Source organism: Antechinus flavipes, chromosome 2 (genome assembly GCF_016432865.1).
Source record: "Antechinus flavipes isolate AdamAnt ecotype Samford, QLD, Australia chromosome 2, AdamAnt_v2, whole genome shotgun sequence".
Lineage (NCBI taxonomy): Eukaryota > Metazoa > Chordata > Mammalia > Dasyuromorphia > Dasyuridae > Antechinus > Antechinus flavipes.
The window spans coordinates 674,143,377-674,158,313 of NC_067399.1; the positions used below are offsets into that span (position 1 = coordinate 674,143,377).

The 14,937-nt window shown below is 48.2% G+C and overlaps 1 protein-coding gene across 1 annotated transcript in view; it reads right to left on the minus strand.

Annotated features, from left to right (window-relative positions):
* The window catches only part of ATAD1 (ATPase family AAA domain containing 1), a 49,239-nt gene extending 45,894 nt beyond the window's left edge, over window positions 1–3,345 (minus strand). Inside the window, exons 1-2 of the mRNA XM_051982648.1 lie at window positions 3,206–3,345; window positions 2,217–2,279 (exon numbers count right to left, since the gene is read on the minus strand). The gene's annotated coding sequence lies outside the window, so the exon portion shown is untranslated. The remainder of the gene's footprint in view (window positions 1–2,216; window positions 2,280–3,205) is intronic.
* Between the last annotated feature and the right edge of the window lie 11,592 nt (window positions 3,346–14,937).

Here is a 14,937-nt window from a genome sequence, read left to right on the forward strand (position 1 = left end):
GAAAAAGCCACGGGGTCATGTTGGAATCTTTACAAACTGCTGACTCATTAGAGTTGATAGATTATTGATCTGATCTTACAAGAAGATGTTTTGGGCCAGAATCTGAAATGGGCCAGAACCTGAAACAGCAGTTTGTAAAGATTCCAACAAGGTCAGAAATGGGAGGCACTTCCAGGTTACTGCCATTCTATTCTGCATCTGAACCCACTTTCCCCAGGGACCTCATGTGTATTCGCTCTGTACCAAAGGGATGTTTTATACCAATCACTCATCTTACGCTTGCTGTATAGATATTTTTATTAAAGTTAGTATGTAATTGTTATTGGGAACATACCAGTGGGAGCTCCTTAACAAGGACTTTTGTCCCCTAGGACCTTGTAGCAGCAGCTTCCGAAGCTGCTGTGGATTCAGGAATAGTCTGGTAGAGTCGTCCCCCATAGAGGGAGCACTATAGAAAGTGATTCGGCAGAGTCATCCCCGATAGAGAGGGAGCACTATACAAAGCGATTTGTAGAGTCATCCCCAATAGAGGGAGCACTATACAAAGCGATTTGTAGAATCGTCCCCTGGTAGAGGGAGCACTATAGAAAGCGATTTGTAGAGTCATCCCCTGGTAGAGGGAGCACTATAGAAAGCGATTTGTAGAGTCGTCCCCTGGTAGAGGGAGCACTATACAAAGTGATTTGGTAGAGTCATCCCCAATAGAGGGAGCACTATACAAAGCGATTTGTAGAGTCGTCCCCTGGTAGAGGGAGCACTATAGAAAGCGATTTGTAGAGTCGCCCCCTGGTAGAGGGAGCACTATACAAAGCGATTTGGTAGAATCGTCCCCTGGAGGAGGGAGCACTATACAAAGTGATTTACCGATGTTGTCTCATTGGACTCCTACAAGACTTGTAGTTTGAGTTTGTGTAGTAAGTGCTGAATTTGGAGTCACTGGGTCTGAGTGCAAATCCTGTTCCTGCCACTTATTCCCTGCTTTACTTTGGGCAAATCACTTCATCTCTTTGGAAGTTCTTTCCTCACCTGTCTAAGGAGAGGGTTGGACTATAAGACTTCTGAGGTTCTTTTGCTCTGTAGAACTATGATCATGTTAACAATTCTGTCACTAATAACTTTGAAAAGCAATCTGCTGGAAGTCATTTTAATGTTATGGATTCTTAATAATCACTGAAGAAGAAAAATGTATCAGAGCTGGATGAAGGACCATTCTTAGAGTAAGGAAAACTTGAGTTCAAGGCCTGACACTAAAGAGCTGTGTGAGCAGGGGCAAGTGACTTAGCCTTTCAGTGCCCCCGACAGCTCCCAGAGATATAGATGAGTGGCCAGTGTACATTAGTGTAAGAAGTTTCTACAGTGGGAATGCCGCCATGTTGATGAAGTCACTGTTCTGGACCAAAACCCAGCTATCTAGGAAAGAAAAGGAGCTTCCATCGGAATGGAACTAGAATAGAACTGAGTGATTGTTGGGGAGGGCCCGGGACTCTAGAACGAGGGACCACTGCCCGTGGTCGCCCAGTGATTTCTTAGGACCCTCGACAACCTTCCCAAGATGGACCCCTTTTCTTTTTCCCTTTTCCCATTCTTTCTTCCTATTTGTTTTGTCTCCTTCGTGATTTCTCAGGACATGGTCCAATGACCCCGTTCCCTTTGGTCAGACTGGGACCCAAGACAAAGAGGTGGGTGACCTTCTTCCCTCCCTCCCCTTCTCCTCACTCCCTGCTTTCTCTCCTTGTCTTTTCCCTTCAGTCCTCTCTCTTTTCCTTCTCTCTCCTCAAATCAATTCAACAAATATTAAGTGCCTGCTGTATGCCCAGTACTGGGCACTGGGAATATAAAGAAAAGCGAAACAGCCCCTGCCCTTAAGGAGATTACAGTCCCTCACGGGCTGTGCCCTAGGTTGGCTGTGGGCACTTGTGGCCCTGCTGGTTCCAGCCAATGTTGGCAGTGGAGGATAAAGAAGTAATTAAGTAGTTCGGCACCTCCCCGATGACACGATATAAAAATGAAATCTGTTCTCAGTTGGAATTTAGTTTTAGAAGAACTGAAGGAGGAAGACGTTGCTGCCCAACTGCATTATTAGGCATATGGTGGGACAGTTCTTGGTTTCACCCCAAAGGACTGATGGGAAATGGCGCTCCCCCTTCCCACCGAGAGCCGGGGGCCGCAGAAGGAGGCCCACCCTCTCAGCCATGGCCGGGGGTTCATCTATTTACCTGAACTGTCTTTTTTGGTGCTTGTTATTAGGGAGGCCTCTTGGCGGGGCAGGGGAAGATGGCCTGTTCAGAAACGACAGAGATACAGAGATTTCACAGAATATTTATTTTAAACACTGGCGTATCGATTCATACGACTGTGAGACCCTCTGTCCTACTAGACTGGAAGCTGCATGAAGTCGGGGACCCCATTTTATCTAGGTTTTGTGCTCCCCCCGCCAGCCTGTGTCCCTGACTCCGTGCTGTACACGCTGGAATCAATGCAGGTGGAACAGGATGACAACTTAGCTTGGAAGAGAGATTTTTCCCTCTTAAAGTCTGGCCCAAAGGCCCCGGGTACTTGGGTGGGGGCCACTTCTGGCTTTTGGAACTTGGCTAAAACAAAAGGAACCATTGTGGCTGAGACAGAGCGAGCCCACGATGGGGCGGCCGGCAAGAAAAGGGGCCCCTCGCAGGCCGGCCAAAGGGCCAGGGGCCTAAAGAGGGGTTTGCTCTTGGGGTAGGAGGCACACATTGGGACGTCGGTGGATTTAAGCCTTTGGATAGAGAGGTGGCAAGGCCCGGGGTTAGAGGGGGAGTTCCAGATGGGGGGACGCCCAGGAAGACCAGAGCAGTGGTCCCGGGGCGGGATTCTGCAGGGCTCACGCGGTGCCCCGGACCTTAGGACCCCGCTGGAGGAGCGTGCTCGGGTCACAAGGGGCTGGGGGGCCCCTAAAGCCTTGGGAGGTGCGGAGAGAGACAGTCCCTGCCTGGGGGGCCGTGCTGGGGCTGGAAGAGTCTCCCCCAGATTCCCGCCTGCAGGAGGGAGTCCCGCTCGCTCATCTTGTGGGCCCCCTAGGCCCGTAGCGAGTGACCTGGTCAGACTCCCGGCCTCGGACTCCACCTCCCCCGTTCTTTTCGGTCCCCCCCGGGCCCTGGGGAGGGGGGAGGGCGCGGGGTGGGGGTCCGGGCCAAGGCCGGCAGCTCAGCCCCCGGGAAGGGCACGGTACCTTGGGGCAGCTGGCAGGGGGGTGGTTCTTGGCTGGCCCTCTACTGCTCTGCGCGCTCACGCCTTTTGCCGGCACCATCATCTTTCCATTTTAGGGGCGACATGTCAGGGAACTAACTTGTCCAGAGGGGAAGTGACATCGCCCAGGCCTGGCTCCCCGGCTGCAGAGAACTCTGGGGGGGAGGGAAGGAGAGGCTGTGATCCACGGCCCATGTCACAATATCAGGGACTGACCAAGAGAAGCCGGGGCCGGGCTGACGTCACTGGGCCCTCTGCCGGCCTCCCCGAGGGGGCCGCTTCTGGCTTGGAGGATGGTGCGCTCCACGAAGGGACTCCCGCCGTAAGAGAGGGCGGCATTAAGCCCGGTCCAGCCTCCGGGGGGTCCAGTCTGGAGGGGTCGGTCCATTTATACCTCGTCCCTCCACCCGCACCCGATCACCGGTCACCCCGTGACTTCTGCTCTACTCCCCCAACGGCTCAGGAAACATCCCCCTCTCTCCGCTGCCGCAGGCCCCAGACTCCTCTGAGAACACAAGTCTGGCCTTCGCCCCCTCTGGAAGCTTCGGTGGCTCCCTACTTCTTCCGGTGCTGCCCGCCTTTTGTAATCTGGGCCCAGCTACGTTGGGGTTCGCTTGCTGTCAGTCCGTGCCAGAGACAGAGTGAATGTAGAACTCCTTTGTCCCCAGGGCCTGGAAGCCCCTGCTTCCTCCCTGTCCCTTAGGCACTGAGCCACTTCCTGGGGGAAGCCTTTCCTCGGCCCCCTCCGCCCAAGCCTTTGTGTCCCCCTCACTTTTATATGGGTGGGAATCTCTGGGGAGTGTGAGGTGCCTGAGGGCAGTCAGTCTTTCCTTTGGCCTTGGAGCCCCAGCATGGGCCGGGGGTGGGGGGGCCAGCACCCTGGCACTCACTCGCATGACTGTTGGGGGGGTCTGTGGTTTGGAGGCTTTCTTCCCCCAGGAAAGGCCTCGTTCCCTTGATCCAACAAGGGTTTGGAGCAGAGGCCCCTGGAGTCTCAGACCCTTGTGTGTCCTTGTCCTTGAGCTGCAAGGGCCTCCTGAGGGAAGGGGTCAACTAGCAGTCACCACTCCTGGCCCTCCCAGGGACTCCTCATGAAGGGTCCATCCTGTGGACCAGGGACCTGCTTCCAGTTTGCTTGTGTGGCAACTAATGAAACCCCCCAGAGAGCTCGTGCACAACCGGGTGAGTCTGACCGGTCCCATTGAGAGTCCCCACGTGGCTTTTGCAGGCAAGGAATAGAAGATCTCTCTGTCTCTCTCTCTCTCTCTCTCTCTCTCTCTCTCTATCTCTATCTCTCTCTGTCTGTCTCTGTCTCTCTGTCTCTCTCTCTCTCTCTGTCTCCCTCTCTGTTTCTATTTCTATTTCACTCTTTCTCTCTTATTCTCTCCACTCTTTCTCTCTTCACTTTCTTTCTTTTTCTCTCACTCTATCTCTTTCTCTCTCTCTTTTTCTCTGTCTCTCTCTCTCTCTCTTTTTTTCTCTGTCTGTCTCTGTCTCTCTCTGTTTTTCTGTCTTTCTCTCTCTCTCTGTCTCTCTGTCTCTGTCTCTGTCTCTGTCTCTGTCTCTTTCTCTTTCTCTCTCTCTTTTTTCTCTGTATCTCTCTTGTCTCCATCCCCAGATATCTTTCTCTGTGCTTCCTTTACCCTCTCGCTGTCTCTTTGTCTCTGCTTCTGTTTCTGTGTCCCTTTCTCCCCATCCACTGCGGAATAGAAATGAACCATTTGGCCCCGGATGCCAGGCAGCCTCCTTAGGCCGAGCCGCTGACAGCGCCCGCTCCGAGAGGAGCTGCCCAAAGTCCGAGGTCTAGTCCTCAACTCTGCAGTCTCAGGATCTGGATTTTCTCTGTATCACCAGAGGTGACAAGCCTGGGGCCCTGTCTCGTGCACTCGTCAGAGAGATGCCATTTTACTGATGTATCATGGGAATCCCCAGCCGAAGGGGCTGCAGGATCCCCCCCCCCCCCCCCCCCCCGCTCTGTCAGGAAGGTGTGCTTGGAAAGAGAAATTATCCATGGGTGAGAACCGAGGTCCAATCGCGAGGAAAAGGGGGAGACGGGACCTGAGACTTCACTAAGATGGGCACTTCCTAGATGCAGAACCACCCCCCTCCATGCCCATTGACCCTTCTGGGCAGCCTGTGGTCTCAGAGGGTTGTCCAGACAGCAGACATGGAGAGCTACATGTGGCTGTGTGTAGTGTAATGTTCTCTAAAATATAATCTTCTCTGGGAGCTGGTTTCTTGGGGGGCTTCTGGGAGCAGCCTTCATTTCAGTTCAGTATAATCACCCAAATGCAGCCAGGAGTCAAAGTCCTAATCCTTTATTGTGTCTTTCCAAGTCTTATCTCCTCCCTCGGGACTCAGCTAGTTTTTCTCAGAGGCCTGTGTATCTTGGTTCCCAGAGCTGAAGCTGCCTTCTTTGGCTTGTGAAGCTCCTCGACTGAATCCTGGCAGAGGCTCCGAGAGCTTCTTCTAGTGGGCTTCTGTGTCTGGCCCTGAGAGCTTCTTGCTTATATGCTGTGCACCGAGTACACTCCAATCATTCTAGCACTAGGAAACCAGTATTTGTTGTAGGATTAAATCAGTGCTAAACTAAATTTAACCATTGTCTCCTCAATTTCAAGTTCTGGCCCATGACATCTCCTTGTAGGATCAGATCAATCACACGGAACCGTGCTAACTTAGAGAACTATTGTCTCTATTGTGAGAGAATAGCACCTTGTAAGAATTCTAACACATGGGGCTTGAAGGTTGGCTCTGTGTCTCTGAAGGGAGACCAAGACATCTGGCCTTGTCCGGCCTTGTCCGGCCTTGTCCGACCTTGTCCGTCCCGCCCTCCTGCCTCGACGGCCCATTGCCCCCAGCCCCGGCCGGAGCTTTCCCAGTCTTGCCGATGATGTCGATGAGAATGTGCCCAGAGCACGGTGCCCGTGGGAGAAGGCCCGAGAGAGGTCGGGAGGTTTAATTACTGCTCCTGTTTTACCTGGAGGATCCTGCTAGATGCTCGTGTCAGCAGGTGGGGGACCTTCCCCCTTGGAGCAGACCCACAAATCCCAAGCCTTTGCTCGCTCCACCTGGAACCGGCAATAAGGGCCGTCTCCCAGGGGCTCTGCAACATGAGCTCACCGGAACCTCCCGAGATCCTCTAGGAGAGGAGCCCTGCTTTTTTATGAACGAAGGGCTCAGGTGCCTTGCCCTGATCACACTCCGTGTCCAGGGGAAGCTGGGAATTTGAGCATGTGACTCTTAGCGACGTAGGCCATGGGGCGTTCAGCAAGAGATAAATGCTCAGCCCGTCACACGCAGGAATTGGTGTTTGATCTTAAAAATAATAGCGAGCCGTCAAAGTTTACTGAGGAAGGAAGGGACAGTGACAAGGTAAAACTGCTTTAAAGGCGGGGTCCAGGCTGTCTCCCCGAGCATCTCAAGCTGGGGACCCGGCTTAGGGGCCTATTGAAAGAATCTATGTGAAGGTAGAATGATGCTAGAAGGTGCACAAAGAGCACTGGTCCTGGAGTCAGAAAAACGAGTTCAAATCCTGTCTCAGACACTCTGCTGCCTCGGTTTCCTCATCTGTAGATCTAGCAGCTGTATGTACCCCATCACCTAGCTAGACATGGATGGTCAGCACACTGAAGAAAGAGTGTGGGTCCACAATGATCTTGATGGGCACATTAGGCTGAATCCAAAAATATATATAACATATGAGGATAAATGTTAAGTTTTACATTCGAATTAAAAAATGATTTTACAAGTATGAGGTAGAAGAGCCGGCGATCTTTTTGAAAAGGAAATGAAAATTTTCATGATCTAAAAACTCCACACTGTGTTTTTAACAATAAGAAACAGCAAGTTAAAAAAAAAAAAGCAATGCAATCTTGGGCTGTATTGATGTAGTTTCTAGAAATAGCACGGTGATCACCCTTATGTCTATCCTGCACCATCAGAATACAGGTGGAATATTTTGCTCAAGAAATTTTTAGGAAACAAATGGATAAGAGAAGAATAAACAAGACAGTGAGGATCATTGAGGTCATGCCATGTGATAACGATAAGGATGAGTTAGTGTGACGGATTGGAAAGGGTAAGACTTGGTTTAAATCTTCCCTTTGACATATATCTACGCTGTCCCTAAGCCATCCATTTTCTCAGGCAGGTATCTAAGGCTGCACATTGCACAATTATTATTCATCTGCAGAGGGAGAGGGCATTTCTTCACTGGGAATTCCCTATGCCAGTGAAAACAAAAGTTTAAAAAAATAGGTGAATGAATAAATAAGATCAATAAATCAGCCTTAGCCTTAAAATTGGCAAATCTCTCTACAAACAGCGTATTTGCCATATGAGTACCTATTGATACTAGGAAGTATAACTTAAGGGGGAAAATGGAGGAGAGGGAAATAACTTTATTCAAGTAAATAATAGTATCAATAAATCAGCCTTAGTCTTAAAATGGACAAATCTCTCTATAAACAGCATATTTGCCATATGCTAGGGAAATATAACTTAGGGGAAAAAATGGAAAGGGAAATGATAACTTTGTTCAAGTATCTGAAAAATGGCCAGAAGGATGAAGGCTCAGACTCGTTCTGTTTGGTCCTAGCAGGCAGAACGAAGGAAAAATGGGGAAAATTTCAAAGGAACCAATTTAAATTTAATGTCAGGGGAAACAAATCTAACAATGAGTACTGCTCCCAAGTGAAAGGGGCTGTTTTGGGAAGTAATCTCCCTCAATGGAGATCTTCAAGGCAGAGGCTAGATAGCCACTTTTAAGGTGTCCTCTGAAGTCTCTTCAAACTTCTAAATTATGTGCTTTATTTTGTTGATTTTAGTTGGATACATGACCTTTTACTGGGCCTGTATATTGCTAGGTACATTAATTCCTGATTATGTGATTGCTTTTCTCATTTTGAAGTGTTTCTTTTTGTTGTTTTCTTGTTCTTTATTCAAGAAAATAAGAATTCACTATTTAGTATTCTGCAAATGTTGAAGTAATTCAGTGTTTCCATTAATTTTGGATCTTGTGGCCAAGGTTGGATTTTCTATGATATTTTGACCTCTTAATTTATAATTTAATATCTTTACTATCTTTATCCTATCTTATTATAAGTATCACACTAGAATTTTTAATGCTTTAACTATACTATAACAATCTAGACTAAACACCCTTGATTTATCCTTTTTTTTAATGGGAATGTTTCTAATATTTCCCTACTGCATATTATGTTGACTTTATTTAAGGGAAATTACAGCTGATAAACTCTTACTTTATCTCATAAGCTCACAGATTTAGAACTGACTTAAGGCCTGAGGCCTGTTCCTTCCTTTTACAGGGGAGGAAACTCAGGGCCAGAGAAGTAGAGTCTTGTTCAGGTTACCCAGACTGCAAGTGACAGAGTTAGAGAGTGACTGGACAGATAACAAAGGTACTAGGAGTTTCAATTCTTGGAGGCAAAGACATAAACAAGGGGAACTGCTTCTCTGAATGTGATTCTTAACTAACAAGAAGAACAGGGCTGAAAATGGAAGCGATGAGAACCTTTGCTGCCAATGAGTTGTGCTGTGAATAGTGGGTTTTTTAAAAGCTCAGAGAAATGATAAGTGTGATATGGTCTGTCATGCTGAAAGGAAGAATAGCTCGAGAGGGATGGGGGCTCTCAAATCTGACACTATAACTGTGAATGGTTTAGAAGATGATGTGGATAAGGGTGATGCTGGGTTAGGTGATGAGGCAGGTTTAGGACTCTAAAAAATACATGCAAAGAAAATTAAAAATAAATTGTTGCAGACTTTCTTGTCCTGGAACGTTGACTCCAACCACTGAGATAGTTGCAATTGCAGGCCCATCCCAGGAGATGCCCAGCAGGGGAAATGTGACTGATACATTATTTCCCAGATTGCTTTCCTACAAGTGCAGAGGAGAATAAACAGACGCACAACCGCGCGAGGGAGACTTTTGGAGGGTCCCGTCAGGGCAGCCGCCCTCTTGCCAAGCTCTCAGCGCTTCCCTGGGCCTGAACCTTACTCTACAAATAAGTAAGTCCTTAGGGAGGCAGCCTGGTACAGAACAAGGAGGGCTAGATTTGGAGCCTGAGAAGGCTCTTGCAGCAAAGCCCAGCTCTGCTTCTCACTACCTGGCTGACTTGGATCAAATTAGCCACTGGACCTAAAACCCTTTGCAACTCCAAATCTGTGACATTCAATTCACTGAGAATCACAGAGCAGAAGGGACCTTCAAGGCCTTCCGGCTTGGCTGAGGCTCACGGCAGTGACTTTTCCAAAGGTCATGTGGACAGAGAAGCGGGACTTGAATCTAGGCCCTTTCAATGGCTGGCTGGACTGCTGTCTTGGTAACAAGCCCGTGACCAGCTTGATGATGCACCACAACAGTTGCTACTCTTTTTCCTTCCAGGGGACCTCAGCTGCAATCTTTCTCCAAAAGTCTGTACCAACAGATGCGATTCAATGTTCTTTGCTTGGCTGTTTTATTACCAATACTTCCTTTTACAGGTGAGGAAGGTGCCATTTAAAGAGATGGAGCCGTTTGGATAGAAGGAGTCATTTAAAGAGATGAATACAGAGACTTTCTGTCCAGTTTTCCAAACTGCCTTTCTTCGTGCCCACCTCTGACACAGTCATCACATAACCTCCTGAGGCCCAGGCATCAATCCAGGACTGAAAGCTGCAAGACAGTTGCTAATTTGCATTGGTAGAGGGAATTTACCCACCAGGAGTTCCCTTCACCCATGAAACCACGGATCTGACCCCCCAAATGTGTGCATCAAAACCGGTCCGATTGGCCCAGAACGAGCAGGGGGACGTGTACATCCAAGTACGCCGGAGACAATGGTAGGAGACAGGAGGAAGCCCCAGTCTCCCCTGGAACTGTTCTGAACCCATTCCCGGCTGGCCCAGGCCTGTCGCTAAGTCAGAGCTGTCTTCTGATGGGGGAAGGAGGGTCCAGAGGACATCCACTCTGGTTGTTACACAAAATAGTTTATGGAAAGGTGCCGTGGTCCTTTGTAAATGGCACCAAGAACACGAAAGGCCAGAGTATTCTGAGGGGAGGGAAGGAGTTCTGTTTCTAACTGATACGACAGTGGGGCATCCGCCCATCCAAAGGTCTCCGTGGCCGGGCCCGGTCCAGGTAACGCCGCTCCCCATGGGAACGAGCGCTCCCCTTGGAATGCATGCCCTCGTAAGCTAGGTTAGTCCTTGTGGAGCAAACCAAAGAGCAACAAGAACCTGCCCATACACTGATCCCCTGCCCTATCTTTGCTCACAGTGACTGCGAAAACCACTTGGCTTCCCTCCAGCCTTGGTTTCCTTATCAGAAAAGTGAGGGAGGGATTAATCTTGAGCATCTCTAATGTTCCTTTCCACGGTCAGTTGAGGATCCTATACATCCCTTTTAATTTTCCTTGGAATATATGCCCTCTCTAAGCTAGAGTTAGTCCAGTGGAACAGATCAAAGAGCAACAAGAGCCTGCCCATACACTGATCCCCTGCCCTATCTTTGCTCACAGCAACTCTGGGAAAATCACTTGACTTTCTTCCAGCCTCAGTTTCCTCATCTGAAAAACGAGGGAAAGATTAATGTCAAGTTTCTCTAATGTTCCTTTCCATGGTCAGTCGATGATCCTATAAATCCCTTTTAATTTTCATTTTTTGAAAGTTGGATGCCTTTGGTGTCTATAGCAGTCATTTCCTGTTACATGCCCCTCCCTCTTTGACAAAGTCATTGACAAAGTGCATCAACAGAGCCTGCGCCATTAGGACCCGGAGACCCCCGCCTCTCTACAGAGAAGGAGGTAGTATCTGCTGCGCTGGAGTAAGATGATGATCATCAGGCTGCCTTCCCATGCTGTGCGGATGTAGTTTTGTCGTAACTGCTTCACGCACCGGAGCATTTGCTGAGACCAGACTTCCTCTGTGGGACTTACTCCGACCCTTTCTGAGTTACCGGGCCGTTCCTTGCACCCGCGGGCTCCTTCAGGGGCTCGTCCCTTCCTTAGTTGCCTATTTGGCTTCTGTTTGTTCCCCCTCAGAGTGCCGCTCTGAATAGCTTCAATTTGACATAAAATTATATATTTTAATTTTTATTTATACACGAATATTTAGATAAATTCAAATTTACAGAGGAAGGAAGGGGCTCAGAGAGGGCACGGCTTCTCCCAGTCCCACCACAGGAGTTCCCAGACTCCCCTTCCCCCGACGTAGGACCAGAGGGAGCTGCTGCGGGGCCTGTTGGTCCATGGGAGTGGGGGAGAGGGGCAGGAGGGCGGACTCCCAGCAGGTGCTTGTTCAGCCTCCAGCAGAATGGGGCAGAGCGTTGTTCTGGCTACACCTCATTCTCCAGCAGGTGGCACTGCGTCCCTGGGTTTTTGACCTGCTCTTTCATTCAGCGGGACGCTGGATCCCTATTTCCTTTTTTCCTGCCGTTCCTGCAGAATGCTCCCCTCTCTTCTCCCAGGATTCTGTCGCCCAGGCATCATTTCCTGAGCTCCGAAGGCCAAAGCTGGCTGTGATCCAAGTCTGGTCGCCTGGGCTCCTGCCCTCCTAGGGGTTATGGTCGAACAGGGGGCTACATGATGCGGGAGAGGGGGACGTTACTGTGCTTCAAGGAAGGAGGGGGTTAACACCCGGCGGGGGGGATGCAATCAGAGAAGGCCTCAAGGAGGAGGTGGCGTTTGAGTTAAACTTTAAAGAATAGCTGGAGGATGATTTCAGAGATGGTTGAACTGATGCTGAGTGAAAGGAGAAGAACCAGGAGATCATTGTTCAGGGAAACAAGATTATAGAGTGATCAATTCTGATGGACGTGGCTCTCTTCAACAGTGACATGATTCAGGCTTGTTCCAATTGTTCAGTGATGGAGAGACTCAGCTACACGGAAGGAGAGGACTGTGGGAACTGAGGGTGGCTCACAGCGTAGCATTCTCATTCTTTTTGTTGTTTGCTTGCATGGAATATTCTTCTCTAAAATATAATATTCTCTGGGAGCAGGTTTCTTGGGGTCTCTGGGGCAGCCTTCCTTTCAGTTCAATAATTACCCCCAATGCAGCCAGGAGTTAAAGTCCAAATCCTTTATTGCCTCCTTCAAAGTCCTATCTCCTTCACTTGGGGCTCGGCTAGTTTTTCTGGAGCCTTCGGGATCTTGGTTTCAGTGGAGAAGCGGAGGAGAGCCTGCCCCCCCTTCTCTGTCTTCCTTAGTTCCACCCGACTGCCGTCTCTGGCCTCTGAATCTCCTCAACTTCCAAAGGTTTGTGCTTGAGCCTCCAGCCACCCCAAAGGTGGAAGATGGAATGAATCTGTCCCAGCGGCAGAAAACAACTAAGGGGCTTGTCCTTTCTGGCCCTGAGAGCTGCTGCTCATATGTTCCACACTGAATACACACCAATCCTATCACTAGGAAACCATTATTTGTTATAGGATTAAATCACTGTCTCCTCAATTCCACTTACATAGCACCTTGTAAGCATCCTAACACTTTCATTTTCTTAATTTTTTTTCCTTTTTGATTTGATTTTTCTTGTGCAGCAAGATAATTGTATAAAACACATATATTTTACCATGTTTAACCTATATTACTTGCGATCTAGGGGAGGAGATGAGGGAAAGGGAGGAAACTGGGACACAAGTTTTTTGCAAGGGTTAATGTTGAAAAATTATCCACGCACATGTTTTGAAAATTAAGCTTTAAAAAAATGGCTGGGAATTTAGCATTAAATGGGTAGCAAAAAGGCCTTTTCTTTCATAGGATGCCAGCATTAGAGATGGCAGGGGCCTTAGAAATTCAATCTATTTAAGATTAGGGTGGTGAAGTCCAGGAGAGTCTGCTAGGCTTGGGGATATCAATCTCCCTTAGCATCAGCCTTCAAAGACATTTTGTTAATCGCCTGCTGGATGCTTAGCACCCCTTTTGGTGCTAGGAATACAGAAACAGAGTCCTAACTGCCACAGGGCATAACCTTCATTAAAAGGTTATTACAAATCAAGAGATTTGTAAATGCAAAGTACCCAGAAGTAATACAATATCTTTTCAGGAGGAGGACCTGGGGAGATCAGGAAAGACCCCACTAGGAAGTGACATTTGGGCTGTGTGTTTGAAGCAAGCTCTGGATTCTATGAGAGAGATCAGAAAGAGGGCATTCCGGGGATGGCAGACCTATCTATACAAAGGTGTGGAGGTGGGAGATGGAATATAAGGGGAACAGCAGGCCAGTTTGAGTGAGATGGACAATATGCAGAGAGATGCAGCATAAAGCAGGTAGGGCAAGTGAAATAGAATCCAAATTGTGAAAGATTCTAAATCCAGGCTGAGGATTCTCTATTTTATTCTATAGTTAATAGGGAGCCACTGAAGATGCATGAGTAAAGGAGGTTTTAGGAATAGTGATTGGGCAATTGTGTAACTGGATAAGAAATTCAGGGCCCTTAGAATATTTAATTTCTATGTCAATTCAAACATTTTCCATTGCATTTTAACATATCAGTGTCAAGTGGGGAAGTATAAGTGAAAGAGATAAAAGTTGAGAGAATTGCTGCAAATGAAAATCACTGATTGGGGCGTCTTTTTGAAAGGTCAGTGTGTGGGAGAAGAGAAGGGGATGTTCACTCCAAAGGTCACTTGGCAGCAGAAAGTAGAAAGTATTCAGCTATAATTAGATTTTCTCACCTACATTCAACACTTGTCAGCTCTTTCCCCCTGACTTTATAGGATATTAATCTTATTACAAATATAGCTGCTAAAAGTTACCAGAATTCCGTAGAACATAAGCTGCTTGAGGGCAGGAGCTGTTCCACTATTGTTTTTGTAGCTACATCAAGCTCAATACTTGGTAATGTGTCATAAAATGTGTTTGATTGAATAGAATAAAATTGAATAAAATAAAAATTGAAAAAAACAATTGCAGTTGTTTCTGAGCAGAATTGAGGAGTTCAGGCCTTTGACATCTGGGCTGGAAGACCATATGTAGAACATAGGAAAAACCCTCCCCAGCTCCTACTTCCCATTGAAATCTCTCCAGCTCCCAGTGAGGAGCTAGGTCTCCAGGAAGTAGCTGATCACTTTTCTCTGTGGGGTTCCATCCACTGGTGTTCCTCCTTAGAGGGATACTGCCTGAGTAGTTTTTACAAAGAGAATGTATTGAGAAGCAGCAAGAATAATAGAAAACATCCCCACAAATGGGGGGGCACTCTTTCCCCTTGCCCGGCACACCCAGGGGTCCTCAGAAGAGTGGACCCGAATTTAAAATCCCACCCCAGTGAGGTAGATATATATAGGGAAGTCTGTGGGGCTTCTGGTCCAGGAAGGCCGCCTTTCACCTTGGTTCGAGTCAGAGTGAGGAATTGTCCGTAGGAAAGTGGCTCCTTAGTTCATCTGGGCTGGATGTTTTTAGGGTGCTGCGTCTTGACAGACAGGTTCATCTATGGCTTGGGGCTAACAGGCTACTCGGCTATTTCACTGGCTTCTCCCTGGGCTTGGCTGCCATGGGGTACTCTGGTTATCCAAGGGATCTCAGCTAGCTTTGATAATTCTCCCAGTTATACCCTTCTCTAGGCTCTCAAAAGAACACTTCCCAAAATCCAGGGAAGAAAAAACAAAGACTAAGATACATATATGGAGGTAGTGTGTGTGTGTGTGTGTGTGTGTGTGTGTGTGTGTGTGTGTAGTGTATGTAGCACTCAGTATTCCCAGAACTCTCATCTTTTCTC